Consider the following 20,636-nt stretch of genomic DNA (forward strand, 5'->3'; position numbering starts at 1 on the left):
AGGCAGTCCGATGCGGAACTCGATTCCAGCACCCTGGGATCATGACCAGAGCTGAAGGCAGATGCTCAACTGACTGAGCCACCCAGGTGCCCTGTTCCTCTCCTTCTTAAAATTGATGACTTGTGTCTTCTTTATTTACCTTTACTATATAACTATTAAAATGCACATATAGTGGATAGACGGAACTGAAATGTATAAAGTAAGTATGTAGTCAAGACATTCCTGTTCCTGAATCTTTTGAAGTAGATATTTCTATGGGATTTTTAGGGGATAACTCTAAAAAGAACAAACAAGGAGAATAGATAAAACATTTATATTGGTTCTCGATTTAAGGGTTCTTTTCTGAGCCCACACTTTAAGCAATCCTCTCTCATCCTATATAGAGTGGGTCACAGTCAATATGTGAAAATATCCCCTTGGCTTGGAGTTACTTCATGGAAGATTTTTTTTTTTTTAAGGTACAGCTTTTTATTTTCTTTTTTAAAAAGATTTTATTTATTTATTTGTCAGAGAGAGAGTACAAGCGGGGGAGCGGCAGGCAGAGGGAGAAGCGGACTCCCCGATGAGCAGGGAGCCCAATGAGGGACTCAATCCCAGGACCCTGTGATCACGACTCGAGCTAAAGGCAGACGCTTAACTGACTGAGCCACCCAGGTGTCCCTGGAAGATTCTTTTCCCCCCAATTTGTTTTTATTGTGGTAAAATACACATAACACAAAATTGACCATCTTAACCATTTTTAAGTGTACATTTCAGTGGTATTAAATACGTTGCTGATGTTGTGCAACCATTACCGCCATCCATTTCTATAACTCTTTTCATCTTGTGAAACTGAAACTCTGTACCTGTCACCGGGGGCTCACTAACAAGCTCCAAACAAGCCACAATAACCCAGTTTTGTAGACCTGTTTATAGGTGCTGCTTGCCACCCGAAACTAAGGGTGGGATGTAAGAGGCTGCAAGCTCCAAACGAGCCCCCGTGACCCAGTTTCCAACTGATGTGATCCAGTTTAGATGCTGTGATAACCCTCCAGATGCCCTTGAGATAATTACCATCTAATTTAATAATAAAAAACATCCCTATAGCACCATAATAGATCTGACTGACCTGTTTAAGGGAAGAAAAGAGGGGGCACTCTGATTCTGAGAAGCCTCTTCCTCCTTCTCCAAAAAATCCCATTGTCAACTTGCTTACCAGCCCCTTACTTACCCTAACCCCTTAAAACACTGACCATGAGATCTAATCCGAGAGAAGGTGCCTTTAGAACATGAGTCCCAAATACAGTTTGGTTATTTGGCGAACTGTACTGAGTAGGAAAAGAAACTGCCACTTTGGTAATATACCCATTAAACAACTCCCAGGCTCCTCTGGGAACCACCATTCTGCTTTCTGTCTTTATGATTTTGATTACTCCAAGTACCTCATATAAGTGGAATCTTACAGTGTTTGTCTTTGTGTGACTGGCTTATTTAACTTAGCATAATGTCCTTAAGGTTCACCTGTGTTATAGCATATGTCAGAAATTCCTTCCTTTTTGAGGCTGAATAGTTTCCTTTTTGTGTAGATATCATATTTTACTTTTCCATTTATCTGTAGATGGGTACCTGGGTTGTGTCCACGTTTTAACTACTGTGAATAATGCTGCTATGAACGTGGGTATACAAATAGTTAATCAAGTCTCTGCTTTCAATTCTTTTGGGTATATAGACAGAAGTAAAACTGCTGGACCATGTGGTAATTCTATGCTTAATTTTTTGAGGAATCACTAGACTGCTTTCCATAGCAGTTGTACCATTCCTAACAACAGCACACAAGGGTTCCAATTTCTCCTCATCCTCTCCAACACTGGTTATTTTCGGATTTTTTTTGATGATAGACATCCTAATGGGTGTAAAGTGGCCTCTCATTGTACTTAATTGATTAACATTTGCCTAATGATTAGTGATGTTGAACATCTTTTCATGTGCTTATTGGCCCTTTATAGATCTTCTTTGGAGAAATGTCTATTCAAGTCCTTTGCCCATTTTTTAATATAGTTGTTTGTTTTTTTATTGTTGAGTTTTAGGAGTTCTCTATATATTCTGGATGTTAATCCTCCATCGTATATTTATTTTGCAAATACTTTCTCCCGTTCTGTGGGTTGCTTTTTTATTCTGTTTATAGTACCCTTTGATGTGCAAAATGTCTTAATTTTCATGAAATTAATTTGTCTGTTTTTTCTTTTGTTGCCTCTGACTTTGGTGTCCTAGCCAAGAAATCATTGCCAAATCCAATGTTGTCAAGCTTTTACCCTATATTTTCTTCTAAGAATTTTATAGTTTTAGGTCTTACATTTATGTCTTTCCTCTATTTTTTTTTTAAGATTTATCTATTTATTTGAGAGAGAGAGTGCAAGAGTGGGGAGGGGCAGAGTGAGAGGGAGAGACAGAATCCAAAGCAGACTCCATGCTAAGCGCAGAGCCTGACCGCGCCGGGGAGGGGGGGGGGGTGGGGGGGGGGTGGATCTCACAATCCTGAGATCATGACCTGAGCTGAAACCAAGAGTCAGACATTTAACTGACTGAGCCACCCAGGTGCCCCTGTCTTTCCTCCATTTTGACTTAATTTTTGTATATGGTGTTAGGTAAGGGTCCACTTTCATTCTTTTGCATGTAGATATCCAGTATTCCCAGCACCATTTTTGAAAAGACTGTCCTTCTGCCATTGAATAGTCTTGGCACCCTTGTCAAAAATCATTTGCCCATATGTGCTAGGGCTTATTTCTTGGCTCTCTATTCTATTCCATTGGTCTAGATGTCTGTTTTTATACCATTACCACACTGTTTTAATTACTGTAGCTTTGTAATAAGTTTTGAAACTAGGAAGTGTAAGTCATCCAGCATTGTTCTTTTTCAGGATTGCTTTGGCTATTTAGAGTCCAATGAGATTCCATATGAATTTTAAGATAGGTTTTTCTATTTCTTTTTTTTTTTAAGATTTAAGAGAGAGAGAGCTCGAGTGGGGCGGGGAGGGGCTGAGAGAGAGGGAGAAGCAAGAGTCCTTGCTGAGTGGGGAGCCCTATACGGGGCTTGATCCCAGAACCCCAGGATCATGACCTGAGCTGAAGCTAGCCGCTTAACTCACTGAGCCACCCAGGCACCCCAGGTTTTTCTATTTCTAAAAAAAAAAAAAAAAACTCATTGGAATCTTGGTAGAGATTGCACTAAATCTGTAAATCACTTTGGGTAGTATTGATGGCTTAACAATATTAAGTCTTCCAATCCATCAACATGGGTATCTTTGGCTTATTTGTGTTTTCTTTAAATTCTTTTAGCAATAATTTGTACTTCTCATTATACAAATCTTTCACCTCCTTGGTTAAGTGAATTCCTAAGTATTTTTTATGTCATTGTAAATGGAATTGCTTTCTTAATCTCCATTTCAGATTGTTGTTAGTGTATAGAAATGCAACGGATTTTTATGTTTTGACTCTGTATCCTGCTACTTTGCTGAGTCTGTTTATTATTTCTCACGTTTTTTTGTGGAATCTTTAGGGGTTTCCACGTATAAGATCATATCATCTTTATACAGAGATAAATTTATTTCTTCCTTTTTAATTTGGATGCCTGTTATTTCTTTTTCTTGGATAGAACCTCCAGTACTATTTTGAGTAGAAGTGGTGGATGGGACATCCTTATCTTATTTCTGATCTTAGAGGAGAAACTTCCAGTCTTTCACTATAGAGTATATTTGCTGTGAGTTTTTCATATATGGCTTTCATTATGTTGAGGTAATTTTCTTCTATTACTAGTTTTATTGTGAAAGGGTGTTGATGAATGTTTTTTCTGCATCAGTTGAGATGATCATATGTTTTTTTTCCTTCGTTTTGTCAGTGTGGCATATTACTCAATCGGTTTTCATATTTTTAAGGATCCTTACATTCCGGGAATATATCCCACTTGATAATGGCATATACTTCTATTAATATGCTGCTGAATGAGGGGCTCCTGGGTGGCTCAGTCATTAAGCCTCTGCCTTTGGCTCAGGTCATGATCCCAGGGTCCTGGGATCGAGCCCTGCATCAGGCTCCCTGCTCAGCGGGAAGCTTGCTTCTCCCTCTCCCACTCCCCCTGCTTGTGTTCCTGCTCTATCTCTCTCTGTCAAACAAATAAATAAAATCTTTAAAAAAAAAAATATGCTGTTGAATGAGAAGGTACTTATATTTAAAATTTTTATTTAGGGGCGCCTGGGTGGCTCAGTCGGTTAAGCGACTGCCTTCGGCTCAGGTCATGATCCCAGGGTCCTGGGATCGAGCCCCACGTCAGGCTCCCTGCTCGGTGGAGAGCCTGCTTCTTCCTCTCCCTCTCCCTGCTGTTCTGCCTACTTGTGCTCTCTCTCTCTGTCAAATAAATAAAATCTTTAAAAAAAAAAAAATAAATAAAATAAAATAAAATAAAATTTTTATTTAACAAACACAAGTTATATTTTATGTAATCACTATCCTAGACATTTTACAAATATTAAGTACTTTAATCTGCGTAACAATTCTAAGAAGTAGGTATTATTTTTATCCCCATTTTATAAATGAGGAAAGTGAGTCACATAGAAGTCAAGTAAGTTTTGGGGCACCTGGGTGGCTCAGTCGGTTAAGCATTTGCCTTCGGCTCGGGTCATGATCCTAGGGTCCTGGGATCGAGCCCCGCATCAGACTCCCTGCTCGGTGGGAAGCCTGCTACTCCCTCTCCCACTCTCCCTGCTTGTATTCCCTCTCTCACTGTCTCTTTCTCTGTCAAATAAATAAATACAAATCTTTAAAAAAAAAAAAAAGTCAAGTAAGTTTCGAAAAGTCACTGGCCAACAAAGGACAGGCTGAGATTTAGATACAGGTAGGCTTGGTTTTAGAATCCAAGTTCTTAATTATTGCTTTGTGCTGCCTCCCAGCAAGCCTTTTCATCAAATGCTATTTTGACCTATATAGTTTCTTCCTGAATCAGAACTTGTAGGTTTATAATTTTTATTTCCATTTAAGTGTCCATTTGCAGGCTGCCATTCTGTTAAATAATAGATATATCCATAATAAGCTTTCCTACACACAATGGAAGGAGAGCCAGGCTCTTTTTTCTATCATACATGACACATTGCCCCCTTTTCACTAGTTGACTACAGATCTTTATCCTATTCTGGAGAACATTTGATCAGATAATTCAGCTTATAAATTCATAAATTACATATAATACCAGACATTTATTATCAGTGTCTGAGTTGTCAGATAGATTCTGAGATCATATGTGTGAAAGCAATTGGTAAGCTGGGAAGTACTATGTAAGTGTCAGCTGTGATTAACTACAAGGCATTACTCTATTGCTCCAGGTTTTTCATTAAGCCCAACTTTCTTTTTAGGATAAAAAATTTCAAATTTCTAACATCTTATAGAAATGAAAAGTTTCCCAAGTTTTAAGGAAATTTATTTTCATGTGCTAAAATATTTAAAGACACCAGTAGAGGGGCGCCTGGGTGGCTCAGTCGGTTAAGCGTCTGCTTTCGGCTCAGGTCGCGATCCCACGGTCCTGGGATCGAGCCCCGCATGAGGCTCCCTGCTCTGCGGAGAGCCTGCTTCTCCCTCTGCCTCTGCCTATCTCTCTCTCTGTATCTCATGGATAAATAAATAAAAACTTTAAAAAAAATAAAAATAAACAAAAAATAAAGACACCATAGAGACCATCTTATCTAAATCTTTCCTTTTTTAATAAGGAAAGTAGGATCTAGAAAAGATAAGTGATTTCCTCTAGGTCTTATTGCTAAATAGGGACAGGTCCAGGATTAGAAAATTCTGCACTCCTTATGCCCAATCTAGCATTCTTTCCATTATCATACCAGCTCAACAAACATAGATTGGGCATTTACTATATTCCAGACATGTAATATCTAGCTTACTTTTAATGTAAAAACATTTTTATTCATAGTTTACACAAAAAATAAACATGCCTCTAATGCATAACTTCGTCATGCCCAATTTGACAATCTAATACATAAGAAAATGGAAAGGAATCTCATTTGTTCAATATCGTAATAGAATTACAAATTTCACATAACTTTTCTAGGTAATATAATTTATTCATTGTAAGTGCAATTTTAAGTGCAAAATAATCTTAATATTGCTATTTTAAGTATTAATTAAATTTTTTCTCATATATTTCAATAATTATTTTGTTGTGTTTTCTTTTTTCTCTTTTTTCCATTTTTTTAAAATTTGAGTATAGTTGACAGTGCTATATTAGTTCCAGCTGTACAACATAGTGATTCAACAAGTTTGTACATTACGCTCTGTTTACCACAAGTGTAGCTACCATTTGTCCTGATATATCACTCTTACAGTATCATTGAGGATATTCCTTATGTAGTGCTTTTTATTCCTGTGACTTATTCATTCCATAGTGGAAGCCTATATCTCCCACTCCCCTTCACCCATTTTCCCTACTTCCCTTTTCTCCCCCACCCCGGCAACCATCAGCTCGTTCTCTGTATTTATGATATCTAGCTATTGCAATACGTAGAGTCGAACTACCTACCATTGACATGGCGTATAGTGGCAATCAGTGACACCTGCATGCAACTATGGTGTTGTTAACCTGAGAAAACTATTACATGGGTTATAATGCCTCCAATTTGAAAGTTATAACTATGGGTATTTATCATTTTTATTAACACCTTATTAGGAAAAACTCCCTGTATACAGAAAAATGAAAAAAAAAAACCAATTCAACACCATATACCTTCCATTAGCATCTACCTGGAATTAGACTTAACATTTGTCAACATTTTGTCATACTTTCTTTGCGTGGGTGTAGTTTATTTTTTTTCTGAATCATTTAAAAATAGGTTGCAGAAATCATGACACTTTACTCCTAAATAGTTCAGCAAGCATGTTCTAAGAGTAAGGATGTTCTTTTTGCTGTTGTTGTTTAAGTTGATTTATTTATTTATTTTTAAGTAATCTCTACACCCAGTGTGGGGCTTGAACTCATAACCCCGAGATCAAGAGTCGCATGCTCTACTGACTGAGCCAGCCAGGCGCCCCTTTCAGTGCTTGTCTTACCATACTACTTTGCAATAAAAATAAGCATGAAAACTTTCATTACAAAAGGCATGTTTCCTCTGATTGTAAGGCTCTAAATGCTGAAAAAAATTCTTTTGTATATATTTATAATTCCAATGATCAGTAGTATAAAACTTATGAAGACAGTGAAAATATAGTACACATTTCGATAAGTAATTATTGAACACACAAGTCCAATTTTATTGGAAATGCATTTCTTAATGAGTTGAATGGGCCATTTTAATTTTTTTATATGGATGAATATAACTTATTACTATAATGAGAGAGGATTCAGCATCAGTTTGTTTTTTTTTTTAAGATTTTTATTTTATTTATTTATTTAGAGAGAGAGAGCACAATCAGGGGGAGCAGCAGGCAGAGGATGAGGGAGAAGCAGGCTCCCCACTGAGCAGGGAGCCCGACGTGGGGCTCGATCCCAGGACCCTGGGATCATGACCTGAGCCGAAGGCAGACGCTTAAACAACTGAGCCACTCAGCTGCCCCTCAGCCTTATTTCTATTCTTAGCTTTCTGTTTTAATAGATGTAAGCACTGAGAAACCTGTTTACATAAACAAGTAGCTGGGAATGGAAGAAGTTTTGTCAGAGTAATGCCACTCAATTCTTTGAACTTGAGTTACAGGGAAAAAAAATCATATAATAATCTATCATCAAAAATAATTTTTAGGGGTGCCTGGGTTGCTCAGTCAGTTAAGCTTCCAAATCTTGATTTCACCTCAGGTCATAATATCAGGGTCATGGGATTGAGCCCCGTGTTGGGCTCCATACTGGGCGTGGAACCTGCTTGGGATTCTCTTCTTTCTCTGCTCCTCTCCAGCCCCACCCCCCAACTAAAATAATTCTAAAAAATAATAATTTTTACGTGGGGCGCCTGGCTGGCTCAGTCGGTTAAGTATCTGACTTTTGATTTTGGCTCAGGTCATGATCTCAGTCGGCTCAGGTCATGATCTCAGGGTTGTGGGATCCAGCCCCCCATCCGGCCTCATGCTGAGTGCAGAGTCTGCTTGAGATTCTCTGTCTCTCCCTCTGCCCCTGCCCCTCCTCCCCCTCACACTCTCTCTCTCTCTCTCAAAATAAATAAATAAAATCTTTACTACTACTACTAATAATAATTTCTGCTGATTTCTCCACTGACAACTCAATTAAGTTCTCCTCTAAATTTCTGGAAAGAAAAAAAATTGAAACCACCTGACTTTCAAAGGATTTGCTCCCCCGTCATTCACTTTCTCAACAGCCATATTCAAGTTTTCCCTTTCTATGGAATGGAAGTTTTTTTTGTTTGTTTGTTTGGTTTTTTTTTTTTAAGATTTATTTATTTATTTTAGAGAGAGAGCGTGAAGGGGAAGGGCAGAGGGAGAGACAGTCTTAAACAGACTCCAAGCTGAGAGTGGAGCCTGAAGAAGGGCTTGATCTCACAACCCTGAGATCACAACACTGAGATCACAACCTGAGCCGAAACCAGGAGTCAGAAGCTTAACCCACTGTGCCCCTCAGGTGCCCCTATGGCATGGAAGTTTTTAATACCTCGGGAAATGCATCTAGAAGAATTTGGGATGTGAGGAAGGTTTATTTTTATAGACTAAGAAAAAAATTGTGAAAGGCGATGTGAGAAAGGAGAATCTACACTTCCATCACAAGCTCATATTCAGGCAGATCAATCTTTAAAAAGAGTGTGTATATTAGTTGAAGATTTAGAAATTGACTCCTTAAAAGTTATCCTTCCTGTGTACCTTGGGAAAGTCTTAGGTATCTCATAGGGTAAGCATCATGTCTTTGGGAACACTTAGAGGTAGGCTACATGTCTATTTGAGCGGCTCTGCTCCATACTGTGAAAACAGGTAGCACGAATGATAGATAAATCTTTATAATTTTGAACCACTGGGAACTCAAGAGTTGTTACTGCAGCAAAATCTAGATCACAGATAGAAGGTAGAAATTGTTATCTAAAGTGAGGTGCTGTCATGACAAGAACCTAAAATATTTAAGAGACAGATGACAGGTAGCAAGAAAACCATTTTCAGAGGAGGGAAAGATAGCAATCCATGTTATGAGGCGATAAAACCATTTCATAAAACTGTTTCCTACAGTTCATTTGGGAGACAGGTCATATAATAAATTTGTAGCTTAAGCAGCAGATAGAAAAAAAAAAAAAGGAATGTTTTGTGTTTATTCCTGTTGGCTTGCATTTGACAAGATATTCCAAAGAAGATATGAGGTGAAAAAAGAATTGATTGTAAGCAAGAATGAAGACAATAAAGAATCACCAATTTGAGGACTCATGGGGTTGAAATAGGCAACTACTTTTCAACTTCAAATAGTTAAAGAGAAAACTGAGAAATGCTTGCAATGACAAAAGATAACTAGAACTCAGCCTGAAGGCAATGCATCAAATTAAGAGAATGGCCATTTCACCACTTTTTTAAAACTCTGAATGGATGAATAGGTCCCAGATCAAAAGTCCAACCAACTAAGGTTATATATGGCTCAGAGAAGAGACTAAGGGGGGAAGGGACTCTCACATCAAGTGTGATAAACCTATGTAATCACTATGAGAGAGAGAGGGAAAGGGAGGGAGGGAGGGAGAGAGATAGAATACGGATAGGGGCTAGAAAATAAAGAATTATACCAAATGAGAGTTATGCCTTGGAAGGAAGTATGAAGGTGACTATTGACTTGTGAAGCTGATGAAAATGACTAGTTGCGGTTTCTTTCCCTTTTCATTAAGTTTCTGAGAGAGTTGCAGTTTGAAAATAATTACTACACTGGACTAAATAAAAGAGATCATGAGTATTCACCCTTAGAACTCCAATATCGCTGGGAAGAAAGGAGGAGGGCATATCTCCCCCAACACCCATTCCAGACGTGGCCAAGGATAATAATGGAAAAAGTCATCCACAGAAAGAATCAGGAGTAATGCAGAACAATGAACAAGGGGGTCACTGCCAGGGGGCAGAGTCAGGGCTCATGAAGAAATATTCCTCATTCCCCAGGGTGATACAAGATCCTCAAAAGAGCTGCCAAACAGAATTTCAGAACTGCCCCAGATCGGTGCCTGTCTCTGCTACACGTCTCCTTCCTGAAGGGGATCTTTACGGTGGTTATCTTTTCCATGGGACAGAGAACTTGAGTTTTCAGGCATAGGTTTTTATGCCAAAAGGAACCACATTTGTATCTATTGTAGAGGTGACTACACGTCACTCAGAGGTCTGGGTTTTGATCTGGATGCCCCGGCTAGATGGAGCTTTGAGGATGTCTGCCTTGGGAAGAGGGTGAGCATATTGTGCATGCATGAGGGAGAATTAAATTAATATTTGGTGACCAGAAGAAAATATTGCCACTCCCCAATATTTCTGATTTTTTTTCCTTGCAGGCACATGGTAGGACTACACTTCCCTGCCCCTTTGAAACTGTAAGTGGCCATGTGATTTCTTTTGGCCAATAAAACTGCAGAGAAGTCATGAGCACCAGTGCCAAGAGGAAGACTTCAAGAGATGTTACACAATTTGCCCTTCTCCCTCCCCTTGCCATGGTTCCCAGTGATGTTTTCAGATAGTGAAGCCTCTCTGAATCTGCATCTTTTAGTGAGAACAACACGGAGCAGAGCCCCTACTGACCTAAGACGGACATATAACATGAGTAAGAAATACACTCTTGCTGTTTTAAGCCACTAAGATTTTGAGGATGTTACTGAAACAGAAGCTAGCCTAACACAGAAACAAACAAAAAAAGATAAACAGAAAACAGCTTGCCTAAACTGAAAAAAAAAAGAAAAGCATATTATCTTAAAATAATAAAACCTAAAAATGACAATCTTTAAAATAAATTTCTTTTCAAAATTTGGCTGGAAACACAATCAATGCCTAGCAGAAAATTAGGAAACCTTCTGTTCATTTTAGCCCTTAGAGTTTGTAACGAATGTTTAAAGAAACTTCATAATCTTAATATAGCCTGGCTAGAATTACACTGTACTGCAAAACATATTAAAACTAATCATGATCCAGGGGCGCCTGGGTGGCTCAGTTGGTTAAGCATCTGCCTTCGGCTTGGGTCATGATCCCAGGGTCCTGGAATTGAGTTCGGCATCAGGCTCCTTGCTTAGTGGGGAGTTTGCTTCTCCCTCTCCCTCTGCCGCTCCCCCTGCTTGTGTGCATGCACGCTCTCTCTCTCAAATAAATAAATGAAAAATCTTTAAAAAAATAACTATGATCCCCAGTTTGCAAACAGCCAAGGTGGAGTGGGATTGTTGAGAACAGATGAGTGGTGTCTCCTTAAAGTGGTAGCCGAGGTGATAATAATGTTGAGATTCCCATTGAGAACAGAGACCACATCCTTTTATATATTCTCACTACAGAACCTAACAGTGCCTGACATGTAAGAGGCATGTGGTAAGTATTTGAAGTATTGGCTACAGCTGAACGCAGTTGCTCACCTGAAAACCTAGTCTCAGTTGGTTAAGTGCCCAGCTCTTGATTTTGGCCTACGTCATGACCTCAGGATTGTGAGATCTAGCCCCACGTCAGGCTCCACGCTTGAGATTCTCTCTCTCCCTCTGCCCCTCTCCTGCTCTCTCTCTCTCTCAAATAAATAAATAAAATGTTTTTAAAAATTAAATTGAGAAAAGCAGGGGGGCATCTGGGTGGCTGTCGGTTAAGTGGCCGACTGGAGTTCGGCTCAGGTCAGGATCTTGGGGTTGTGGGGTCAGGCTCTGCACTCAGTGTGGAGTCTGCTTGAGATTCTTCCTCTCCCTCCCCCTCTGCCCCTCCCCCTGCTCGCACTCTCTCTCTTTCTCCTTTCTCTCTAAAAGAAATAATAAATAATAAAAATAAACAAATAATAAAATAAATAATAAAATAAAATCTTAAAAAAAGAAAGAAAGAAAATCTAGTCTCCAAGAGCAGCCTATGGAGCTGGGCTGCACCTGATCAGGGCTGCCAGTGAGGGTAGTGTAGAGGTACTAGGGGAAGTGATTCTGGTTTGATGGTAAAAGGCAAGCTAGGCTGTTAATCCCCAGATCTTGATTCCAAGAATAACAAATCAAAAAATCCTAGTTCCCTCTGTTCATATTGCTAACAATTCCTCTGTCATCGTCATTTAGTTTCATGAGTCAATAGATTCTTCTTTTTGCCTAGGGTAGTCATGTCAGGGTTTAGTCACCTACAGAAAATGCCATCTACTATAATCCTTTCTCAAGGGATTAACATAACAGATATGAAGAAATAATTAAAAACAGTGCCGAGTGGTATTGGGGAGCATGTAAAAAGGCCAACCCTAAAACTCTAATGAAGTCGTTGGGCACAGTGGATAGTGCTGATGTAGGCAAGCAAACTTTGAGGCTCAGTGACTTCTTGACACAGGGAAAAGTGTTTGAATATTCTCTCATCAGATCTGTGCACATGAGTGTCACAAGTTCAGGAAGGCAAGAAGAGTCTAAATCCAAGAGTGTCAATGAAGGCAAGGAGAACCAAAGACTACAGCTGTTGGGCTGGTATTGGGTTTCCTTTTGTGTGTAAGCAGGCAGTTTTGTGTCTGCAGCTGAGAAAAAGAGTGCCTCACAGATGCTGGAAAACCCAATTACAGAGGAGGGGGCACTCCTGACACACCAGCCTAGTAAGACCACAGCAGCCCTGGGCTGCTGGACCAACTATAAAATGTGTTTGGTCTGGTTCACTGATTGATTGGCTCCATCCCAAAAGAGCAATTAAAAGGTAGCTCCCAGATCCCAGCCAGCTTGTACTACTGTGAAAACATTTTAGGCCAAACCTATGACTAGAAAGAATAGCTTAAAGTAAACTATTTTAAAACTAAAAACATTATTGGGTCACCTGGGTCGATCAATGCACCATTAAAATGGGAACTAGATGGGGCACCTGGGTGGCTCAGTCGATTAAGCAGCTGCCTTCAGCTCAGGTCATGATCCTAGAGTCCCGGAACCGAGCCCCACGTCAGGCTCCCTGCTCAGAGGGGGAGTCTGCTTCTCCCTCTCCCTCTGCTCCTCCTCCTGCTCATGCTCCCTCCCTCCCTCTCAAATAAATAAAATCTTTAAAACTAAAAACATTATTTTTGACAGATGTTCTCTAAATGAAATGATTTATATCCAATTACTGCAGGCAGCCCAACTGAAATATCTTCATTACTTAAATGTACATTAAAAGTACTTTTATTGCAAAAAATTCTCATAAACACAGAAGTAGAGAGGTTAGCATAATTAACTTCCATGTATCCATGACTGATTTAAGTAATTATCACGTTTTACCATATTTGTTTTATCTGTCTCTTTTATGTTTTTTAAGTAATTTATTTTTTAAAGATTTTATTTTTAAGCAATCTCTACATCCAGCGTGGAGCTCCAACTCACAATCCCTAGATCAAGAGTCGCATGCTCCACTGACTGAGCCAGCCAGGCGCTCCTCATCTGTCCATTTTATTTTCTTATTATTAAAGTATTTTAAGGGGGCACCTGGGTAGCTCAGTCAGGTAAGTGTCTGACTTCAGCTCAGGTCATGACCTCTCGGGGACCTGGTATGGAGCCCCTCTGGCCCTCCCCTGCTCATGCTCTCTCTCTCAAATAAATAAATGAAATCTTAAAAACAAAAACAAAAAAAGACTTCTGGTATTTTAAGGCAAATTCAGACATCATTTCACTCTCACGTATTTCAGTATACATTTTTTAAGAAAGGACATGTTTTTACACTACCACCACGCTATTATCACATTGTAGCAAATAGTGTTGGTGCATTTGCCCACATCACTTTGGCCCTTACCATTTCAGTGTATGTTTTTGGCCTGAGGGCTTTCTCTGGCCACTGAAGAGCCCACTCTGCCTCCCTCTCCCATGGGCACAGCTGAACCAATGCCTGACGGGAGCTGGTATACAAGGAACCCAGGTCACTTGGTCTGGGGGTGGGGATTAGCTCCAAGGAATAGTCCACACTATTTCCCCAAGCACACCAGCAAGATTAAGTTCCACAGGCCCACAGTGGTTAAGTTGCTTAATAGTGCAGCTTTTATTGGCTCCTATTCCTTCCTCATCTCACTTCCTCTTCCTCTTCCAGTGTTCCCTGCGATCCTTTCTCAAATATACCACTTGTATTTGAATCTTTATCTCTGGGTCTGGGAGAACCCAAACTGAGAAACTCACCCAACCAGACTTACAATAATTCTTTGGTATCATCTAATACCCAGATCTTATTGACATTTTCCTGATTATATCAAAATTATCTTTTTATAATTGGTTTGTTAAAATCAGATTTTTAAACTAATTGCATTTGGTTGTTTCTTACGCCTCTTTAATCTAGAGCAGTCTCTTCTTCCTCACCTCTTTTTGATAACATTGACTTGATTGCAGAAACCAGATCAGTTGTCCTATTGAAGTTACCACATTCTGGATTTGTCTATTTGCTTCTTGTTCCTTTATCTCCTCTATTTCCTATAATGAAAGTTAGCTTTTAGAAACTTGCAGATTCAGGGGCGCCTGAGTGTCTGACTCTTGGTTTCGGCTCAGGTCATGATCTCAGGTTCCACACTGAGTGGGGAGTCTGCTTGAGATCCTCTCCCTCCCTCTGCCCCTCCCCTCGCACTCTCTCTCAAATAAATAAATAAATACATCTTAAAAAAAAAAAGAAACTTGAAGATTCTTTTGGGGGGAGCAAGAATACTTCACAGGCAGTGTTGTCAGCCTCATATCAATCCCTTTAGGAGACACATACTGCCTGGCTGTCCTGCTTTAAGTGATACTAAGATTGATAAGTGGGTTCAGCTGGTTCATCTCAGAGGGTTTAACAGGAAGCTGTGCTGCTTAAAAAACCATGTTCCATGTGGCATTACTAACACTGTTCTATGACTTCAGAGGACAGCTGCTAAGTTCACAGGGAATGTTTTGAAGTGTAAAATAATTTTAAACAGGCTTTAAACTGTTAACTGCTTCATGTCTTAGAACATACTCCAAGCTATTTTCTAAGGAAAATCCTTTCTTAAAAAATGTATACTGAAATACGTGAGGGTGAAATGATGTCTGAATTTGCCTTAAAATACTATAAGTCTTTTTTTGTTTTTGTTTTTAAGATTTCATTTATTTATTTGAGAGAGAGAGCATGAGCAGGGGAGGGCCAGACGGGCTCCATACATACAGCTTGAATCATAACTTAATGCACCATTAAAATGGGAACTAGATGGGGCGCCTGGGTGGCTCAGTTGGTTAAGCGACTGCCTTCGGCTCAGGTCATGATCCTGGAGTCCCAGGATCAAGTCCTGCATCGGGCTTCCTGCTCAGCAGGGAGTCTGATTTTCCCTCTGACCCTCCCCTCTCTCATGCTCTCTCTCTCATTCTCTTTCTCAAGTAAATAAATAAAATCTTTAAAAAAAAATTAAAAAATGGGAACTAGACCCACCCCTCATGAAGTCTCATTAACCCACTTACTCAACAAATACCAAATATTGCAATGTGCCAGACAATGGAATAGGTACCAAGGATACAAGAGTAAGCTAATCAGTCTTTGTGCTCAAAGAACTTAGTCTTTTTTTTTTTTTTAAAGATTTTATTATTTATTTGACAGAGAGGACACAGCGAGAGAGGGAACACAAGCAGGGGGAGTGGGAGAGGGAGAAGCAGGCTTCCCGCGGAGCAGGGAGCTCTATGTGGGGCTCGATGCGGGGCTCAATCCCGGGACCCTGGGATCATGACCTGAGCTGAACGCAGATGCTTAATGACTGAGCCACCCAGGCGCCCCAGAACTTACAGTCTTGTAGGGATCTTACTAGTGATACAATGGTAAGCACATAGTAGTGGTACCTAATTTGGAGGGAGGATGTCATTAGGAAACTCTTCTTAGAGGAAGTGATATCTAAATTGAAACCTACATGGTTATTTCTTAAAGAATAAGCGCCAGGAAAAGCAAAGCTTTCCTTTTCTTGAAACGAATATGTTTTTTCTTAAGGAAACATGAATCACGTTGTTAACTCTTTTTGCTTTGACCCCTAATAATTTCAATTTTGCAGCTTAACTCTAATTATGTAGGACCTGATAGTTTGCATATCTTTATTCCAAATGTTTCCTGGTCTTGATTTTCTTTCTATTCTTCTCGTGATTTTTAAATGTTTATTTGTTATTTTTCTGTTCCAAACTATACATGTTTTTGAAGCTACTTCAAATCGCAGTCTCTTTTGCTTATATTTTAAAACAGGAACAAAAAAAATCCCATATTGAGCTGGACCACAGATGACTCTAACTTCATCACAAATGGTCTTAAGGAGCTACCTAGGGAGGGGTCCATATGGCATTGTTCTGCATTCCCGTCATAACTTAAAGGGAAACTTTCACAATGTCCAGAGCCCTTGATGTCCTGCAAATGAAGGAGGAGGATGTCCTCACATTCCCTGCAGCAGGAACCCACTTAGGGGGCACCAACCTTGACTTCCAAATGGAACAGTACATCTACAAAAGGGAAAGTGATGGTATCTGCATCATAAATCTGAAGAGAACCTGGGAGAAGCTCCTGCTGGCAGCTCATGCCATGGCTGCCGCTAAAAACCTGGCTGATGTCGGTATCATCATCCAGGAATACTGGCCAGGAGCTGTGCTGAAGTTTGCTGCTGCTACCGGAGCCACTCCTACTGCTGGCCACTTCACTCCTGGAACCTTCACTACCCAGATCCAGGCAGCCTTCCAGGAGCCGAGACTGCTGGTGGTTACTGAGCCCAGGGCTGACCACTAGCCTCTTACAGAGGTGTCTTATGTTAACCTGCCTATCATCGCTCTGGGTAACACAGACTCTCCTCTGCACTACGTGGACATCGCCATCCCTTGCAACAACAAGGGAGCTCACTCAGTGGGCCTGGGAAGTTCCGTGCATGGGTGGCACCATTTCCCGTGAGCACCCACAGGAGATCATGCCTGATCTCCACTTCTACAGAGATCCTGAAGAGATTGAAAAGGAAGGGCAGGTCGCTGCTGAGAACTCTGTGACCGAGGAGGACTTTCAGGGTGAAAGGACTGTTCCAGTTCCTGAGTTCACTGCTATTCAACCTGAAGTCACAGACTGGTCTGATGGCGTGCAGGTGCCCTCTGTGCCTATTCAGCAGTTCCCCACTGAGGACTGGAGCGTCCGGCCGGGGCCACGGAAGACTGGTCTGCAGCTCCCACTGCTCAGGCCATGGAATGGGTGGGAACAACCATGAGGGGTCTTCCTCTTCCACAAAGGCAAACAAAATAGAAGGTTGATGGGAAATACAGTTTCTAAAAAAAAAAAAAAAATGGTCTTAAGGAGGGTATAACTTTCATCTCTGCTACCACCCATTAGTCCCTGAGGGAGAGTGGAGGGGAAAGTGAAGTGGAGTCAGAGAGATGCTTAAATCCCAGATCTGACAACACTGATATCAATCTTAGTTTGAAATCCTATGGAAAAAATTTTCAGGGACTCCAGGATCTTTTCCTGAATTACTACCAATACCTTTTTTTCGTATGCTTAGCTTGAACTTAAAAATAATCATTATATTAATTAAGATATCTTTGGCTGCAAACCAACAGAGAATTGACCCACAGTTTGTATTATTTCCTGAGGCAGCCATAACAAATTACCACAAACTGGATGGCTTAAAACAACAGAAATTAATTTTCTCACAGTTCTGGAGGTCAAAAGCCCAAAATCAATGTGTGAGCAGAGTCATTCTCCCTCCAGAGGCTCTAGAGGAGAATCCTTCCTTACCTCTTCCAGCTTCTGGTGGCTCCAGGCATTCCTTGGATTGTCACTGCATAATTCCAATTTCTGACTCTGGGTTCACATTGCCTTCTCCAGTGCTTCTGTTTTCTCCTCTGTGTGTGTGTGGTTTTTCTTAAAGATTTATTTATTTACTGGGGCCCTTGGGTGGCTCAGTCAGTCAACCGTCTGATTTTGGTTCAGGTCATGATTTTGGGGTCCTATGACAGAGCCTCGAATCTCGGGCTCCGTTTTCAGTTAAGAGTCTGCTTGTTCTTTCCCTTTTCCTGTGCCCCTCCCCCCATCGTGCACATGCATGCCTGCTCTCTCGCACTCGCTTTCTCTCAAATAAATAAAAATCTCTTTTAAAAAAGATTTATTGGGGCGCCTGGGTGGCTCAGTCGTTAAGCGTCTGCCTTCGGCTCAGGTCATGATCCCAGGGTCCTGGGATTGAGCCCCGCGTCAGGCTCCCTGCTCGGCGGGAGGCCTGCTTCTCCCTCTCCCACTCCCCCTGCTTGTGTTCCCTCTCTCGCTGTCTCTCTCTGTGAAATAAATAAATAAAATCTTTAAAAAATAAAAATAAAAAAAATTTATTTACTTTAGAGAGAGAGCAAGCATGTGAGCAGGGGGAGAGGCAGAGGGAGAGGGAGAGAAGCAGACCTCCCCCCCCCCGCCCCCGAGCACCGAGCCTGATGCAGGGCTTGATCCCACAAACCTGAGATCATGACCTGAGCTGAAACCAAGAGTCAGACACTTAACCGACTGAGCCACCCAGGCACCCCACCTCTGTATGTCTTTCATGAGGACACTTGTCATTGGATTAAGGACCCACCCAGATAATCCGGGATGATCTTATCTCAAAATCCTTAATTTAATTACATCTGCAAAGCCCTTTTCTCCAAATAAGGTCACATTCATAGGTTCTGGGGGTTAGGACATAGACATATCTTTTTGGGGTCACCATTCAACCACGCAGTGGACTAAACAATGAAGCTATTTCAATTATCTGTTATTATCTGCTTGTGGTCAGTACTAATTTAGTCTGGTGTCATACACCATCTGTTCTTGGTGCAAAAACCTTTACTGTGAGAGTTACTAGAGATATGGAGATGATGATGACATGATTACTGTCCCCTAGACACTCTCACAGAAAAATATGTAAGCAAACAAATTATAATAAGGAATGACAGATACAAAAATAGAAATATATACCACAGGCACAGACTATGTGGAGGAAGCGGCTACTGACCGTGCACTGAAGATATCAGGGAAGGCTCTAGATGTGGGCTGAAATGTAAGCTGGGTCTTGCAGTTTGAATGTTTGCCAGGAAAAGAAAAAAAAAAAAAAAAAGGCATTTCAGAGCAAAGAAGAAGCATGTGCAAAGACAAGCATGGCAGCGAGTCTCTAGAGACAGCTCCCAACAATTCATCCTCTTCCTGTATGCTTATACAGGTCTCCCCTGCTATCCGAAAGTAGAGCGGTCCCATGAAAACTTTTGTAAACTGAAATGGCATGAGGCAAAGAAGAAATTACTATTAATTTAGATGAAAAAAATTTTTGAGCATTCCCAGACTGAAAAAATAACCTCTCTTAGGCTTTTCTGACACCTTGGGACACATCTTGCTAACAGATGAACAAAATAAATCACGATAAAGCAGAGATGCTCACAGACTCAGTTCAAAGCCATGGCAGCTTGATGCTGAGAGGCTAACTCCCCGGGAAGGAGTTAGCGATGCTACTCTGCTGCTCAGCGTGCACCCTGCCTCTATACGGGCTCTCTGCCAAACAAACCCTGAATGTTACTTTCCCTTTTCACCTTTTTTTTTGTAAAAGCAAAAAGCCCCTTCAGATTTCTTTTGGTTAGTGAAAATAGGTACTAATGTAAGTCTTTTTAAAAAGAAATTTTATTTGAGAGAGAGTGAGAATGAGAGAGATCACAGAGGCAGAGGGAGAAGCAGACTCACTCCTGAGCAGGGAGCCCGATGCGGGGCTCAATCCCAGGACCCCGGGATCATGACCTGAGCCGAAGGCAGACGCTTAACTGACTGAGCCACCCAGGCGCCCCAATGTAGGTCTTTCTTAAGTGAGTGGTGTAACTTGAACTTTTGAAAAAGTGAGAGATACCTGTATCTTCTCCCTTTGAATCTAGATTGGCCCTGAAATTGCTCTGAGCAATAGAATGTGGTGGAAGTAATGTTCTGGGACTTCTGAGCCCAGGGCTTGAGAGGACTGGCAGTTTCTATTTTCCTCCCTTGGGAACAGCCTTGAGACACTCCTTCTTAGAATCCTACCATGCTCTAAGAAGTTCAAGTCACATGGAGAATCGAGGAATTGCAAATGACCCCTCCAGATGAGATCCCACCTGACATGCCAACTACCAGCCATGTGCGTGAGTTATCTTGGACATTTCATTCCAGATGAGCTCTCAGATGACCGCAGCCTCAAACAGCATGTGAAGCAGAACCACTCAGCTGAGTCCAGCCAATTCACAGAACTGTGATTAATAATATGATTGTCGTTTTAAGCTGCTGAGTTTTAAGTGATTTCTTATGCAGTAACAGGGCTCCTGCATGAGTGAAGGTCAGTAGATGAGTGGAGGCTCTGAGGGAGTTCTCATAATTCCTCATCACTGGGCAATATGGTCTGACTTTCCTTTTTGCTCTTCTAGTTCTTCCAATAATTTATTACTTAATTCCTTGTATTATATCACTCTTTGCTTGAAATACCTTGAGTGCCCTCTGTTTTTCTAGTTAATTATGTGCTATAACATTGTGTTATCTTGTATTCCTAGGACCAGAGAATGTGCTATACCCGGGGCAGGTATGGGGGGGCTTCTGATAATTTCAACC

The 20,636-nt window shown here is 40.8% G+C and overlaps 1 pseudogene; it reads left to right on the forward strand.

Annotated features, from left to right (window-relative positions):
• Positions 1-15,847: 15,847 nt before the first annotated feature.
• LOC116639672 lies at positions 15,848-17,936 on the forward strand (annotated as a pseudogene).
• The last annotated feature ends 2,700 nt before the right edge of the window (positions 17,937-20,636 follow it).

Source organism: Phoca vitulina, unplaced genomic scaffold (genome assembly GCF_004348235.1).
Source record: "Phoca vitulina isolate PV1807 unplaced genomic scaffold, GSC_HSeal_1.0 scaffold2, whole genome shotgun sequence".
Taxonomy (NCBI): Eukaryota; Metazoa; Chordata; class Mammalia; order Carnivora; family Phocidae; genus Phoca; species Phoca vitulina.